The following is a 15,950-nucleotide window of genomic DNA, read 5'->3' on the forward strand; positions in this document are numbered from 1 at the left end:
TGTGTCACACACAGGAATGTGCACTCCATAAATGTAGAGATCATGGAACCCTCGTCCACGGCTGTTTGTTGGGTGCCTAGCAAGGTGCCTGTCTCATGGGAATTATGCACTAAATGTACGTGGAATGAATGAGCAAAACCAGAATCATTAAGTAACAGATTCCTTGTGACCTCACAGCTCATCATGCCAAATCACAGAAGCAAAAAAAAAAATTGTTAAAGCTATGTGAATTTCAAAAGTAGAGATGAGGTTTTAAATGCAAAAGTAGCCCTCCCTTCCTCTTAAACACACTCTGACATGAATGGGAACTCCTGCTCCCAGATTATCCTCTATCATGAGCCTTGTGCAGCCAGGCAAGATCATTGAAGACTCCTGTGTTGCTCAGTTCAACATTTCAAAAGCCTCACTATTCAAGGAAAAGGTCTCTTCAACTTCATTCCTTGGGACGTTCCTCATCTCTTCTCTCTTGTCTACAGTCAGGTATTTCTTACTCCCTTAGAAGCTTTCCTTAAGGGCTAAATATTTTCATATAACTTCCCACAATCTTCACTCACTCTAAGATGGGGAGAATAATCATAATAATCACAGCCACCACTTATCAGATGCCTACTCTGTTCTAGGCACTGTTCTAGGTTCTTCTTCCATAAATCCCTAAGCTTACAACAATCCTTAAGACAGCATTACCCATGTTTCCAGATGACAGAACAAAGACTCAGAGAGGTAAGTGATCTATACAAAGTCACATAAGAAATAGGATCCTGCCTGGATTTTTAAATTCAAATTGGTCTGTTTCAAAAGCCCACCAGCTTTGCCATTAGACCATAGTGCATCCATGGTCCCTTGCTGGACCAAAGCTTCTGCGTTAAGTAAAGGATTAGGTCTTAAATTATGACACTGTTAAACAAATTGATCAGCATTGACATGACTCAGAATAGCTTATCTCAAAAGATGTGACTCTGTTAGTGTTATTGCTTCTATAAGAAACCAGCCTCTGTAAATTAGTTGACAAAGCTTGAACATATAGAGCAGAGACTGGCAATTTTTTTCTGTAAAGGGTCGGGATAGTAAATATTTTTGGCTTTGTGGGTCACGTGGTCTCTACTGCAACAACTCAACTCTGCCATTGCAGAGAGAAACAACCATGGACAATTCCCAATGAATGGGTGTACCTATGTTCCAACAAAACTTTATTTACAAAAACGGGGGCAGGATGGATTTGGGCCTTGGGCTGCAGTTTGTTGACCTCTGAAATAGAGGGAAGGTAGACTGGATGTTTCTACCACTCTACATTGAATATGTAATTTAATCCTCACATTAATACTTTAAAATAAATGGAAGTACTACTTTCATTTTAAAGACAAGGCAATTGAGGCTTCAGAGAAAGATAAAGAGATCGAGGTCCAAGGTCACACAACTATTAACCGTGTTTCTATTGCCCTGAGCCCAAGCAGGTTTCCAGTTTCCCAAGCTGGGCTGTTGTTATTATTTGTTTCCTTCTTTATCCCAGTAAACTAAGAATATCTTTAAATTGCATCAGAATCTCTAGCCCGTCAGGGACCCTCAACTCCTCAGTATTCAAAACATCCTCCTTTGCCTCTCCAAAGCCCTTCCACCCATGGTGAGGGCAGGAGATGGTAATTCATGAGAAAAGGGAGCTGTCAAATAAGGATTCCAGTGACCAGTTTTCCTGTGGGAGTGAATAAGAAGTGACAGCTCCAGACAGAAGGGGCCATAACTACCTAAGGACTGACTGGCACATAGCAGGTGATCAATAGCTCAACACTGAATGATTGAAGTGGATGGAAGAATTTGACATGAGAACACCAGTCATGTTGACTTAAGTTGAGGCAGATTATTAGGCAAGAACTGGGGCTTTGGGTCAGACTGACTTTCTTCAGGTCCTGACCTCGCAACTCATTAAGCAAATAACCTCGGGAAAGTTACTTAACACTGGTGAACCTCAATTTCCTCATATGTAGAAATGTCAATAATACCAGTACCACTTTAATAAGCTGTTGTGAGGATTAAATAAGATAATGCATGTAGGGTACATAGCTCATTTTATAACTCAACAAATGGTAGCAATTGTAATGACTACAATAATAACAATCACCATTATTACCTACTACACTTGCACTTTGAGCTCTCATTGGCTTCTACAGCCAACATCTCCCATCCTGGAGAGAAGAACCATGAATACCAGTTAAGCATGCAAAGCCCTGCAGTACAATATACTGAATCACTGAATATGTTGGTGTGACCATGGTTGTATCTATCACCAAACCCCTCTTCAAAGGCCTGCATTCTAAAGAATTTTACTATAAAATTATACCAGGATTGGAACTACAAGAATGTAAAAATGATGGACATATGCCAATGTGGAGACTAAGGGTGAACATAGACAAATAAAGACAGTTTGATTTACTGCAGATTTTGAGATATATTTTTTCCTTTGTTTGTTTTGTGTTTATGTACTTCCATTAAGGAAGCCACAATGCTACTTATAAAATAAGAAAAACAGAACAAAGAAAACTTTCAATGAACTGACATGTCAAAATCAATGATATTTAGAAGAAAACAAAAACCCTCACCAAACTCATATGAAATTACTTCTATTAACTTAAGCATACATGAGATAACTATTTTGTTAACTTGATTAAAGAGTTTTATTTATTACATTTTTAGAAATCTCTCATGGACTTCTGCTTTTCTGCTTGTGCGCCATTCAACAGGCTACTTAGCTGATTTCCTTTTCCTTTCCTTCCATGTTTATTACTGATTTCTATTCAACAGAGGAGCAGTGAAATAATTGGCCTATTCAGAGGAAACACTGATGATCATTTTCATGAGTTATGTCTGTCCCATCACACAGACTGCTTTTGAACTTCCCAGGACAGTACGATGGAAGGTTCTCAGGGCACAAGTTCATCCACTTGTTATTCCAAATGGCCAGGCAACTCATTGACCAATTAAGTAACAGGCCTTGAGTTTTCTGAGACTTCTTTTGTTTTACAAAATGTCTTATTCCCACAAAAGAGGTTTAGAGAAGTATTATATGTCATTCCCCTTAGGCTCTCAGTATTCCCTTGTTCCTAAAAGGTCACTCTATGTATATGGAATCAGCAGAGGTGTGCTTGTCTCCAGCTTTGCCATTTATTCATCATGTGATCTTGGGAAAATCATTTACTTTCTCTATGTTTCAATCATGCCATCTGCCCTAACAACCTCACCAATATCGTGTATATAAAATGGTGTTTACCATAATTTTATTATTTCCCAAATCAGAAACTGAGCACCTACAAAGTCCCAGACTACTCTGCTAGGTGTCTAGGACTCTAAAAGGAAAGACACAGAACCTGCTCTCAAGAATTCAGTGGAGAAGACACACAAGTAGGCAATCAAATAGAGGGTGCTGTGGGACCAGAGTTGGTATGGGGGTGGGGGACACCCAAGTATCCTGAGGTCATAGAAGGCTTCACAAGACGTGATGTTCAGTTGATTCCTGAAGAAGAGAGAAGGAAGCAGGGGACACAGTCTGATCACTGGGAAGAGCACAGATGAAAATACTGGCACATCAAGGAGCCCAGTGCATTGGGAAAATGTCCTATAATTCATAGGGGCTAGAGCCCAAGGGAAAATATAGGGAGTTGGAAGATATGATAAATATAAGCCTGGAGGAGAAATAATAACAAAGATTACTGAATGTTTTATATGCAAAACCAAGAAAAATAACCCTTAACATCATTGGGTTCTTAATCTTCATTAGGTCTCCTATGAACCTTAATATTCCTCTTTATCATTACCATGACCACATAAGGTAGGTACTATTCTATTACCAACCCCATCTGAGCAAATAGAGACCTAGAGAGTTTAAGACCTTCACAAAGTCATGCAGAAAGTGGTCTGTTCAAGACCCTAACTTAATTCTGACCAAGTAGTCACTGCTACTCATACCCACTGTGCTCTCCTGCCTCTACTGAGGGTCTGGGCTTCACTGCACAACCAATGAGGAGCCTGTGTTAGACAGACTATAGAATGGATCATGTGATCCCCACCTCTTGGTATTCATAACCCTGTGTAACCTCTGCTCTTTCTTTTTTTATTTCAATTTTATTTTATTTATTCATTTATTATACAGCAGGTTCTTATTAGTTATCTATTTTGTACACATCAGTGTATACATGTCAATCCCAATCTCCCAATTCATCCCACCACCACCCACCCCCACTTTCCCCCCTTGGTGTCCATACGTTTGTTCTCTACATCTGTGTCTCTATTTCTGCCCTGCAAACCTGTTCATCTGTACCATTTTTCTAGATTCCACATATATGCATTAATATACAATATTTGTTCTTCTCTTTCTGACTTACTTCACTCTGTATGACAGTCTCTAGGTCCATCTACATCTCTACAAATGACCCAATTTCATTGCTTATTATGGCTGAGTAATATTCCATTGTATATATGTACCACAACTTCTTTATCCGTTTGTCTGTCGATGGGCATTTAGGTTGCTTCCATGACCTGGCTATTGTAAATAGTGCTGCAATGAACATCGGGGTGCACGTGTCTTTTTGAATTATGGTTTTCTCTGGGTATATGCCCAGTAGTGGGATTGCTGGGTCATATGGTAATTCTATTTTTAGTTTTTTAAGGAACCTCCATAGTGGCTGTATCAATTTACATTCCCACCAACAGTGCAAGAGGGTTCCCTTTTCTCCACACCCCCTCCAGCGTTTGTTGTTTGTAGATTTTCTGATGATGCCCATCCTAACTGGTGTGAGGTGATAACTTATTGTAGTTTTGATTTGCATTTCTCTAATAATTAGTGATGTTGAGCAGCTTTTCATGTGCCTCTTGGCCATCTGTATGTCTTCTTTGGAGAGATGACTATTTAGGTCTTCTGCCCATTTTTTGATTGGGCTGTTTGTTTTTTTTTATATTGAGCTGCATGAGCTGTTTATATATTTTGAAGATTAATCCTTTGTCCGTTGATTTGTTTGCAAATATTTTCTCCCATTCTGAGGGTTGTCTTTTCGTCTTATTTATAGTTTCCTTTGCTGTGCAAAAGCTTTCAAGTTTCATTAGGTCCCATTTGTTTATTTGTGTTTTTATTTCCATTACTGTGGGAGGTGGGTCCCAAAAAGATCTTCCTGTGATTTATGTCAAAGAGTGTTCTTCCTACGTTTTCCTCTAAGAGTCTTACAGTGTCCAGTCTTACATTTAGGTCTTCAATCCATTTTGAGTTTATTTTTGTGTATGATGTTAGGGAGTGTTCTAATTTCATTCTTTTACATGTAGCTGTCCAGTTTTCCCAGCACCACTTATTGAAGAGGCTGTCTTTCCTCCATTGTATACTCTTGCTTCCTTTATCAAAGATAAGGTGACCATATGTGCATGGGTTTATCTCTGTGCTTTCTATCCTGTTCCATTGATCTATATTTCTGTTTTTGTGCCAGTACCATATTGCCTTGATTACTGCAGCTTTGTAGTATAGTCTGAAGTCAGGGAGCCTGATTCCTCCAGCTCCATTTTTCGTTCTCAAGATTGCTTTGGGTATTCGGGGTCTTTTGTGTCTCCATAAAAATTTTAAGGTTTTTGTTCTAGTTCTGTAAAGAATGCCATTGGTAATTTGATAGGGATTGCATTGAATCTGTAGATTGCTTTGTGTAGTATAGCCATTTTCACCATGTTGATTCTTCCAATCCAGGAACATGGTATATCTCTCCATCTGTTTGCGTCATCTTTGATTTCTTTCATCAGTGTCTTATAGTTTTCCAAGTACAGGTCTTTTACCTCCTTAGGAAGGTTTATTCCTAGGTATTTTATTCTTTTTGTTGCAATGGTGAATGGTATTGTTTCCTTAATTTCTCTTTCTGATCCTTCATTATTAGTGTATAGGAATGCCATAGATTTCTGTGCATTAATTTTGTATCCTGCAACTTTACCAAATACATTGATTAGCTCTAGTAGTTTTCTGGTGGCATCTTTAGGATCTTCTATGTATAGTATCATGACATCTGCAAACAGTGACAGTTTTCCATTGGTATTCCTTTTATTTCTTTTTCTTCTCTGATTGCCATGGCTAGGACTTCCAAAACTATGTTGAATAATAGTGGTGAGAGTGGACATCCTTGTCTTGTTCCTGATCTTAGAGGAAATGCTTTCAGTTTCTCACCATTGAGAATGATGTTGGCTGTGGGTTTGTCATATATGGCCTTTATTATGTTGAGGCAGGTTCCCTCTATGCCCACTTTCTGAAGACTTTTTATCATAAATGGGTGTTGAATTTTGTCAAAGGCTTTTTCTGCATCTATTGAGATGATCATATGGTTTTTCTTCTTCAGTTTGTTAATATGGTGTATCACACTGATTGATTTGCATATACTGAAGAATCCTTGCATCCCTGGGACAAATCCCACTTGATCATGGTGTATAATCCTTTCAATGTGTTGTTGGAATCTGTTTGCTAGTATTTTGTTGAGGATTTTTGCATCTCTATTCATCAGTGATATTGGTCTGTAATTTTCTTTTTTTGTAGTATCTCTATCTGGTTTTGGTATCAGGGTGATGGTGGCCTTGTAGAATGAGTTTGGGAGTGTTCCTTCCTCTGCAATTTTTTGGAAGGGTTTGAGAAGGATGGGTGTTAGCTCTTCTCTAAATGTTTGATAGAATTCACCTGTGAAGCCGTCTGGTCCTGGACTTTTGTTTGTTGGGAGATTTTTCATCACAGTTTCAGTATCATTACTTGTGATTGGCCTGTTCACACTTTCTATTTCTTCCTGGTTCAGTCTTGAAAGTTTATACCTTTCTAAGAATTTGTCCATTTCTACCAGGTTGCCCATTTTATTGGATTAGAGTTGCTTGTAGTAGTCTCTTATGATGCTTTGTATTTCTGCAGTGTCCATTATAACTTCTCCTTTTTCATTTCTAATTTTATTGATTTGAGTCCTCTTTTTCTTGATGAGTCTGGCTAAGGGTTTATCAATTTTGTTTATCTTCTCAAAGCACCAGCTTTTGGTTTTATTGATCTTTGCTATTGTTTTCTTTGTTTCTATTTCATTTATTTCTGCTCTGATCTTTATGATTTCTTTCCTTCTGCTCACTTTGTGTTTTGTTTGTTCTTCTTTCTCTAGTTCCTTTAGGTGTAAGGTTAGATTGTTTATTTGAGATTTTTCTTGTTTCTTGAGGTAGGCTTGTATAGCTATAAACTTCCCTCTTAGAACTGCTTTTGTTGCATCCCACTGGTTTTGGATCGTCGTGTTTTCATTGCCATTTGTCTCTAGGTATTTTTAGATTTCCTCTTTGATTTCTTCCCTGATCTCTTGGTTATTTAGTAACGTATTGTTTAGCCTCCATGTGTTTGTATTTTTTATGGGTTTTTTTCCCCTGTGATTTATTTCTAATCTCATAGCGTTGTGGTCAGAAAAGATGCTTGATATGATTTCAATTTTCTTAAATTTACCGAGGCTTGATTTGTGACCCAAGATGTGATCTATCCAGGAGAATGTTCTGTGTGCACTTGAGAAGAAAGTGTAATCTGCTATTTCAGATGGAATGTCCTATAAATATCGATTAAATCTATCTGGTCTGATGTGTCATTTAAAGCTTGTGTTTCCTTATTAATTTTCTGTCTGGATGATCTGTCCATTGGTGTAAGTGGGGTGTTAAAGTTCCCCACTATTATAGTGTTACTGTCGATTTCCCCTTTTATAGCTCTTAGTATTTGCCTTAAGTATTGAGGTGCTCCTATGTTGGGGGCATATATATCTATAATTGTTATATCTTCTTCTTGGATTGATCCCTTGATCATTATGTAGTGCCCTTCCTTGCCTCTTGTAACATTCTTTATTTTAAAGTCTATTTTATCTGATAATGAGTATTGCTACTCCAGCTTTCTTTTGATTTTCCATTTGCATGGAATATCTTTTTCCATTCCCTCACTTTCAGTCTGTATGTGTCCCTAGGTCTGAAGTGGGTCTCTTGTAGACAGCATATATATGGGTCTTGTTTTTGTATCCATTCAGCGAGCCTGTGTCTTTTGGATGGAACATTTAATCCATTCACATTAAAGTAATTATCGATATGTATGTTCCTATTACCATTTTCTTAATTGTTTTGGGTTGGTTTTTGTAGGTCCTTTTCTTCTCTTGTGTTTCTCTCTTAGAGAAGATCCTTTAGCATTTGTTGTAGAGCTGCTTTGGTGGTGCTGAATTCTCTTAGCTTTTGCTTGTCTGTAAAGCTTTTGATTTCTCCGTCAAATCTGAATGAGATCCATGCTGGGTAGAGTAATCTTGGTTGTAGGTTCTTCCCTTTCATCACTTTAAATATATCATGCCACTCCCTTCTGGCTTGTAGAGTTTCTGCTGAGAAATCAGTTGTTAACCTTATGGGATTCCCTTGTATGTTATTTGTTGTTATTCCCTTGTTGCTTTTAGTAATTTTTCTTTGTCTTTAATTTTTGTCAGTTTGATTACTATGTGTCTCGGCATGTTTCTCCTTGGGTTTATCCTGCCTGGGACTCGCTGCTCTTCCTGGACTTGGGTGGCTATTTCCTTTCCCATGTTAGGGAAGTTTTCAACTATAATCTCTTCAAATATTTTCTCAGGTCCTTTCTCTTTCTCTTCTCCTTCTGGGACCCCTATAATGTGAATGTTGTTGCGTTTAATGTTGTCCCAGAGGTCTCTTAGGCTGTCTTCATTCTTTTCATTCTTTTTTTCTTTATTCTGTTCTGCAGCAGTGAATTCCACCATTCTGCCTTCCAGGTCACTTATCCGTTCTTCTGCCTCAGTTATTCTGCTATTGATTCCTTCTAGTGTATTTTTCATTTCAGTTACTGTATTGTTCATCTCTGTTTGTTTGTTCTTTAATTCTTCTAGGTGTTTGTTCTTTAATTCTTCTAGGTCTTTGTTGAACATTTCTTGCATCTTCTTGATCTTTGTCTCCATTCTTATTCCGAGGTCCTGGATCATCTTCACTATCATTATTCTGAATTCTTTTTCTGAAAGGTTGCCTATCTCCACTTCATTTAATTGTTTTTCTGGGGTTTTATCTTGTCCCTTCATCTGGTACATAGTCCTCTGCCTTTTCATTTTGTCTATCATCTTTCTGTGAATGTGGTTTTCATTCCACAGGTTGCAGAATTGTAGGTCTTCTTGCTTCTGCCGTCTGCCTTCTGGTGGATGAGGCTATATGTAATCTCAGCTCTTGAATGTGGGTGGCCTTTTTAACCAATAGAATACAGCAAAGGTAATGGGATGTCCCTTTCAGGATGGGATGTATTTAGAATTGTGACTTCCCTCTTGCTACCAGACTCTGTACCTAGCTGAGTTTGATGAAGTAAAAGGCCTTTTTGGAAAGGCCCACCTGGCAAAGAACAGAGGGCAGCTTCCAGCCAGCAGCCATCAAGGAGCAGAGGCCCTCAGTCAAACAGACCTCCCAGAACTGAATGCTGCCAACAATTGAGTGAACTTGGAAGTGGATCCTTCTGTAGTCAAGCTTTCAGCTGAGATCCCAGCCCTTGCCAACAACTTGATTGCAGCCTTATGGGAGATCCTAAAGCAGAGGGGTCTCCAGCTAACCTGTGCCCTGATTCCTGACCCACATAAACCATGAGGTGGTAACCGTGTGTTGATTTAAGCCCCTAAGGTTGTGGTAGTTTGTTACATAGCAATAGATAACTACTAGAGAGCCACTGAACGGTTTCAGCATAGGAATGGTCAAGATCAGATCTGCATTTTATAGAGTCACTTTTGCTAACAGGGTAAAGAATAGATTAGAGGATAAGAAGGAGAGATTGTCTAAGACGTTATTTCACAGTGAGCCACGATGGTGACCCAAATATGGCAGTAAAAGAGGGAATGCGGAAAGAGTAGAGGATGTTGCAGAAGATATATCAGAGGCAGATTCAGCAGGACTTTGGGTCCAACTTGATGTATGTATGGAGAAAAGGGAAGGGAGCATTGAGTTTAGACACAAGAGTCATTCCACTGGCCTTGCCCAGAGTTTAGCCCTTGTTGCTCTCAGAAGCCATTCAATTGCATCAGTCAGATCCAATGTCCCATTGGCCTCAAGGCCTCCATCACAGCCAACAACAGAGAAACTGTTGTGCATCCAGATTGAACAAGGGAATTTCTTAGGTCCTTTGGGTACCAAATTCTAAAAGATTTACCAGAAGGGAATTTGACACTTTGGGGAGCCATAGTAAGAGATTCATCCTCTTAGAAATTCAGCCCAGAGAAGGGTTTGGCATCAAGATACCACATCAAAATGCCCTCTGAGTGAAGTACTTCTCTCTGGAGAGAGCCAGAGTCCAGTAAAAGGCAGGCTTCTAAGATGCCTAGACCACTTGCTCCAGTTCCAGCAAAGCACACAGCTGAGAGGATGAGCTCATGATCTTAACCACTTACTAGGTGTACTGCCTCTTTACTACAGCTACATCTTTACTCAGACAAACCACCCTTACTGCCATCCAGAATTAATATGGGGCTTAAATGAGGAAAGAACTTTGAAAAGGAAAACATAATTTTCACATGTCAGCTGATGTTAAGATGACGTCAGAACTGAATCTCAGAAAAGACAAATATAATAATTTGTGGTATTTTTTTTATGGCAGCCCTAGGAAGCTAATACAATTAAACAGAAATTAGGCTCTGAAACCAATCAAAGCACATATCTGTCCATCAAAATCTATTCAGTCCTTCTATTGGAATCCAACATCAGCATTGGGGTACAGAAAGGCTCTGGCACAGCTGGTGAGAACAGGTGGCTAGTCCCAGACCCCTGAATGGTCCTGAGCAACTAATTTCACCCTCATAACAGACTGACAGCTGAGGTCAGCACAGGAAACTAGAGCAGCAATACTCAAAGTGTGGTCACCAGCATCCCATGGGAGCTTATTAGAAATGCAAATTATCAGGCCCCACACCAGAATCAGAATCTCTTGGCTGGGGGCCTAGAAATTTATGTTGTTACAAACTCTCTAGCTGAATCTTAAATACTCTACATTCTGAGAAGGCGGAAATGTGTCTAAATGGTTTAATGATTTACTGCACCTCTGACCAACACTATGTGTTAGAGATGGCCAGGGAAAAGGGGCATGTGAAATGTCTTCTCCTAGGAGTTTGATGCTCCGTGGATGAGGAAGGGTAAATACCCAATTGAACAACAAATAATTATTGAGCACTTACTATGTGCCAGATACTGTGCAATGCCCTGAGGATATACTGGTGAGTAGAAGCTGAGGATTTCTTGGCACTTAGAGTCTTATATTCATGTCATGTGAGGAGGGGAGGAGACAGGAGAGAGAATGGCATGGCAGACAACTTTGAGGGCCAGGAGAATTGGCCACATTGCCTGCAGAGTGCCCCCAGTGGTCCAGATCAGAGGTGCATATGGTGATACTGAAGCTTGTCTAAAGAAGATTCTACCGAGACTGCCTGTGTGCTGCATCCCCATGTTCAAGTGTGAGGATTTTTTTATCCCGGGACCACCGATGACTTTGGCCCTTGGCCAGTATTCCAATGAAGTGTCACCTTCAAAGCCACTTCCACTGATAGCATTCCCAGATCTACTCTGCCACAGGCATTTCTCTACCTTCAAGGTACTGTCTTAAGTTTGCACTCCCCCAGAAACTGACCATAAGTTAGGAATTTGGCCCAGGTACCTTATTTGGAAGGTGATTCCAGGAAGCATGATGCAAGAGTGTGGAAGTAAAACATTGATGGGAGGAAAGACAATGAGGCTAGTGTTAATGAGCAAGCCATCACCATGGCAACTGGGGCTCACCCCACAGGGGACCCTCTGGGAGACTGTGAAGTACAGCTCAAAAGTGGGCTCCACAAAGGCAAGGAAGCCAGCTTCTGAACCTACCAGCTGTCCTCCCTCACTGCTTGAGGACTGCTCCTGGGCTCTAAGCTCTGGCTCTTGTGGCCTGCTCTGCACCTGGGCAGAGCATCCTCCTATAGCCAGAGGGATTTCCGATGCCATAAGTGTGGAGGTGGACTGTCTGCAGGTGACCTGCAGGGTAGCTGAGGGTTACAGGTGATACAGGTGACAGTTATCCTACAGAGCCTTTTTACTAGAATATCACTTATAAAAACAAACACACAGCATCTTGCATCTGAGCTGTACAACACTGTCAACACCAAGAAAATCTATCAGTCTCTCCTCATGAATCTCAAGTTGGGCAAGATATAGTTCTCTTTGTCAGTTTCTGCAACCATCCTATGTCTTATGGAATAATGAAATGTCTTCCAATGAGATATGCAGTGTTAAAACACAGCAATAATCTGATTCCTGGCAACAACAAAGAGATAGTGTTTCCATTCTCCTACACGTGATTATAGCTAAACATAAGAAGACATTGGTTAGGATTTTTAAATACTGAAAATTATTGGTGGAACCTAATGGTCTTCCTACAGAGACAGGCTAATGGTCTGTGGATGCCATTGCAAATTCAGGGAACAGAGATTGCATCTCCTTCATTACTGCCTCCCTGGTACCCACGGCAGTGGCCACACTGAGCAGGAATGTGCTGTCAGCATATAGTTCGCTGAGCAACTTTCAGAGCTTTGAAGAGCTTTGAGTGTGTCTCATTTCACATAAGTCTAATTCGCTTAAACATTCTTAGACTTTCAAACCGACATGTTGAAAATTCACGCTTTCATTCACTTTTAACAAGAACTTTCTTTTTTCAAGAATAATCTGCAGGCTGCCTTACAAGTAATTCCACAGCCATCTGGAAGACTTGTGTTGCTACTCAGAAGTGTTAAAAGGGATATATATGGAGGCTGGATCCCGACAGAATTGGAAATGAAGGGAAGCACACTTTAGCAACACCCATCTCCCTTCACAGCTTCCCGTCCTTTCTCCTGGCGTCCCCAAAACTCTGGGCATGGATTCCATGCATGCCTCCAAGTCACACAAATGTCTTAGAGATTTAAGACACTACTCTTCCTGCAAAATACATTTTGTTTTACCAAGGATACCTGGAGGAAGAGATACTTATTTCAGAAGGATTCCTCAATAATGACAGTGTTTCAGGCATGGTGATTCCAGGCAGGAAAGATAATCAAGGACAAAATAATCTGTTCAGTCCTCCAGAAATCATAAGACATCAGTGGACTTACATCTGTTCATAAGATGAACTCTGGGGGTCCAGTGGTAAAGAAGTCGCCTTAATCTAGGAGGAATTCTTGTATAGGATTATCATGAGATTATAAAAATAAATGAGTTCTAGCACCTGAAAAAAAAAAAAGAATCCGCCTCACAATGCAGGGGACACAGGTTGAATCCCTGGTCAGGGAACTAAGATCCCACATGCTGAGGGGCAACTAAGCCCGCGCGCCACAACTACTGAGCTCATGCGCCTCAACTAGAGAGCCTGCCTGCCGCAAACTACAGAGCCCACGCGCTCTGGAACCCGCACACCACAACAATGGAGCCCATGCACCCTGGAGCCTGCGTGCCACAACTAGAGAGAAAACCTGCATGCCACAACTAGAAAGAAGCCCGTGCGCTGCAACGAAAGATCCCACGTGCCACAACTAAGACCCGACACAGCCCAAAAATAAATAAATAAATAAATAAATAAATAAATAAATAAATAAAATAATAAAAAAATAAAAATCTTTTTTTTTTTAAAAAAAAAGATCAACTCTGGTTATCAATAAAGCCATTCAGTACACATCCTCACAGCATTTGAATAAGTGTTGGACACTGTCCGTGGTACTGAAAAACACAGAGGTGAGAACTCTGTGACCCTGCACATGTGGAGCATTCACTCTAGGGGCATATGATGCCATCACCCAGACATCTGGGTTTGCTGGAAAAGAAATAATTATCTAGGTACAGGTTTAAACTAAAATGTATATTATAAGCATGGTGCTGTGGGTGGCCAGGGGAGGACATCACTAGCTGGGAAGTCTGAGCCGCCTGATGCAGCAGAAAACAGCTGGATAAGCCCAGAAACGAGGAGAGCAGACCATAGGAGAGAGAGTGGAGAAAGCCTCACGGTTCCCGCAACCGCAAATCAAACAATCAAAAGAACTAAAAAGAGAAATTGCAGGACAAGTTTGAAGGATGGCACACACTTGGTTGGAGAGATCTAGTGGTTGATAGATCCGGTTGGAAATTTCCCTCTGATGGCTATTCCAGAAGGAAGTTTAGCGCAGCAGTTAAGAGCTGAGATTCCAGAAGCAGACTGCGTGCTTTAAGTCACAGCTCTGCCACTCATCAGGCATGCGACCTCGAGGAAATAACTTTGCCCTTCGCTGCTTCAGTTTTCTCATCTTTAGAGTGGGGATTAGAAGAGACCTACCTCCTAAGCTCATTACGATGGTTAAACGAACTAATGGATTTGAAACACTCACATAGTGCCTGACACAAAATAAGAGCTGTGACACTGTTAGTTGTCATTACTATTATAAAGAATGTGGACTACAAAGGCAGTGCTTTGTGTTAGTTTGTTTCTGGGATGCAAAGGGATCCTGGGATTCTGGGATTGCATCTTTGTATCCAGTTACCCGTTCAGCAAGCATTCATCAAGGGCTGGCCGTGTGCCAAACACAGGTACGTGCGGCCCCTGCCCTCCAGAGGCTTATGGTGGGAGAGCAGGAAGCAGACAGGGAAGACAAGCCTTGCGGATCTGCTCCAAGTATAAAATACATATTGGAATAAAACGCCTTGTGTTTCTCTTGGGCAGCTGCCCTAAGGCCTTCACTCTTCTCTCTCCCACATCACGCTGCCTCCTTGCATTCTGCCCCACTCCAGGGTGAGAAGGGGGGCTGACAGTGGGAACGTGAAAATGTGGGGTGGAGGGTGTAACCAGCACTATGAAGCTTAAAGAATGTGGGCGCTCTGGCTTGAAGGCAGCTCATTTCCTTTAGCAGCTTGTCTTGTCCTAGAGAAGTTTTAGGAGTGGGTATTTGCTGAATACACAGGATGGCCACTCCATGATACCCCATTATACCACCCACCTCATAAGAAAACCACCACAGGGACTTCCCTGGCGGTCCAGTGGTTAAGACTGCAGTCTTCCAATGCAGGGGGCACGGGTTCGATCCCTGGTCGGGGAACTAAGATCCTGTATGCTGCGTGGCACGGCCAAAAAAAGAAAAAAGAAAGAAAACCACCATAAACCCTCCCTCAGTCTGGCTTAAGAAGAGTAGATGAGATTACCCCTTCAGCCCCCCGGAACCTATATTCTGCAAAAATGAAATAATTAATTAATTAAAGGAAGAGAGAGAGAAATATGAATACCTACACCTTGATTCGATGCTGTGATGAAGCTTGTCATGGGTGTTTTACAGGCATGGGCTCATTTAATCCTTATAACTCCCCCGGGGGTCAGTGCTGTTATCACCCTGCTGTATGGCCGAGATAACTGAGGCACAGCAAATCTGAGCAACTTGCCCTGGGCCACGGCACTAGCAGGAGAGGCAGGATACGAACCCAGGCATCGGTCCTAGGAGCTGTAAGTCTAATGGCTGCACAGAAAGAGAAGCAGGACACAAAGGGGGGCAGGAGGAAGATAAAGAGGTAACCTTTATGGAGCACCTACCACCAGGCATTCAAATGCCAGGCAAGGACATTAGGCATCTCCTTTAGTCCTCAAATCAACACGATGAGGGAGGCACTATTCTTGTTCCCATTTTACTGATGAAGAGACTGAGGTATAAGAAGGGCAAGCAACTCGCTCAAGGTCACAAGCTTCTAAGTTTGAATTCTTAACCCCTGGGGTGAAGGGGAGAAAAATGGAGAAGGAAAGTGGATGAAAGATGAAGCACCTCAGTGTATATTTTGTCTCCCCAAATAAATGGAAAATTCCTTGAGGTTAAGAATCAATGTCTTCCATTCCTCACTGCCCCTCCCCGGCTCTTACCATGAGACTGAGCACATAATAGCTCCTTAAATTGCAATTTAAGGTGCAAAGCTCTCCTCTCTGCAGA

This window comes from Eschrichtius robustus, chromosome 17, assembly GCF_028021215.1.
Source record: "Eschrichtius robustus isolate mEscRob2 chromosome 17, mEscRob2.pri, whole genome shotgun sequence".
NCBI classification, from domain to species: Eukaryota; Metazoa; Chordata; class Mammalia; order Artiodactyla; family Eschrichtiidae; genus Eschrichtius; species Eschrichtius robustus.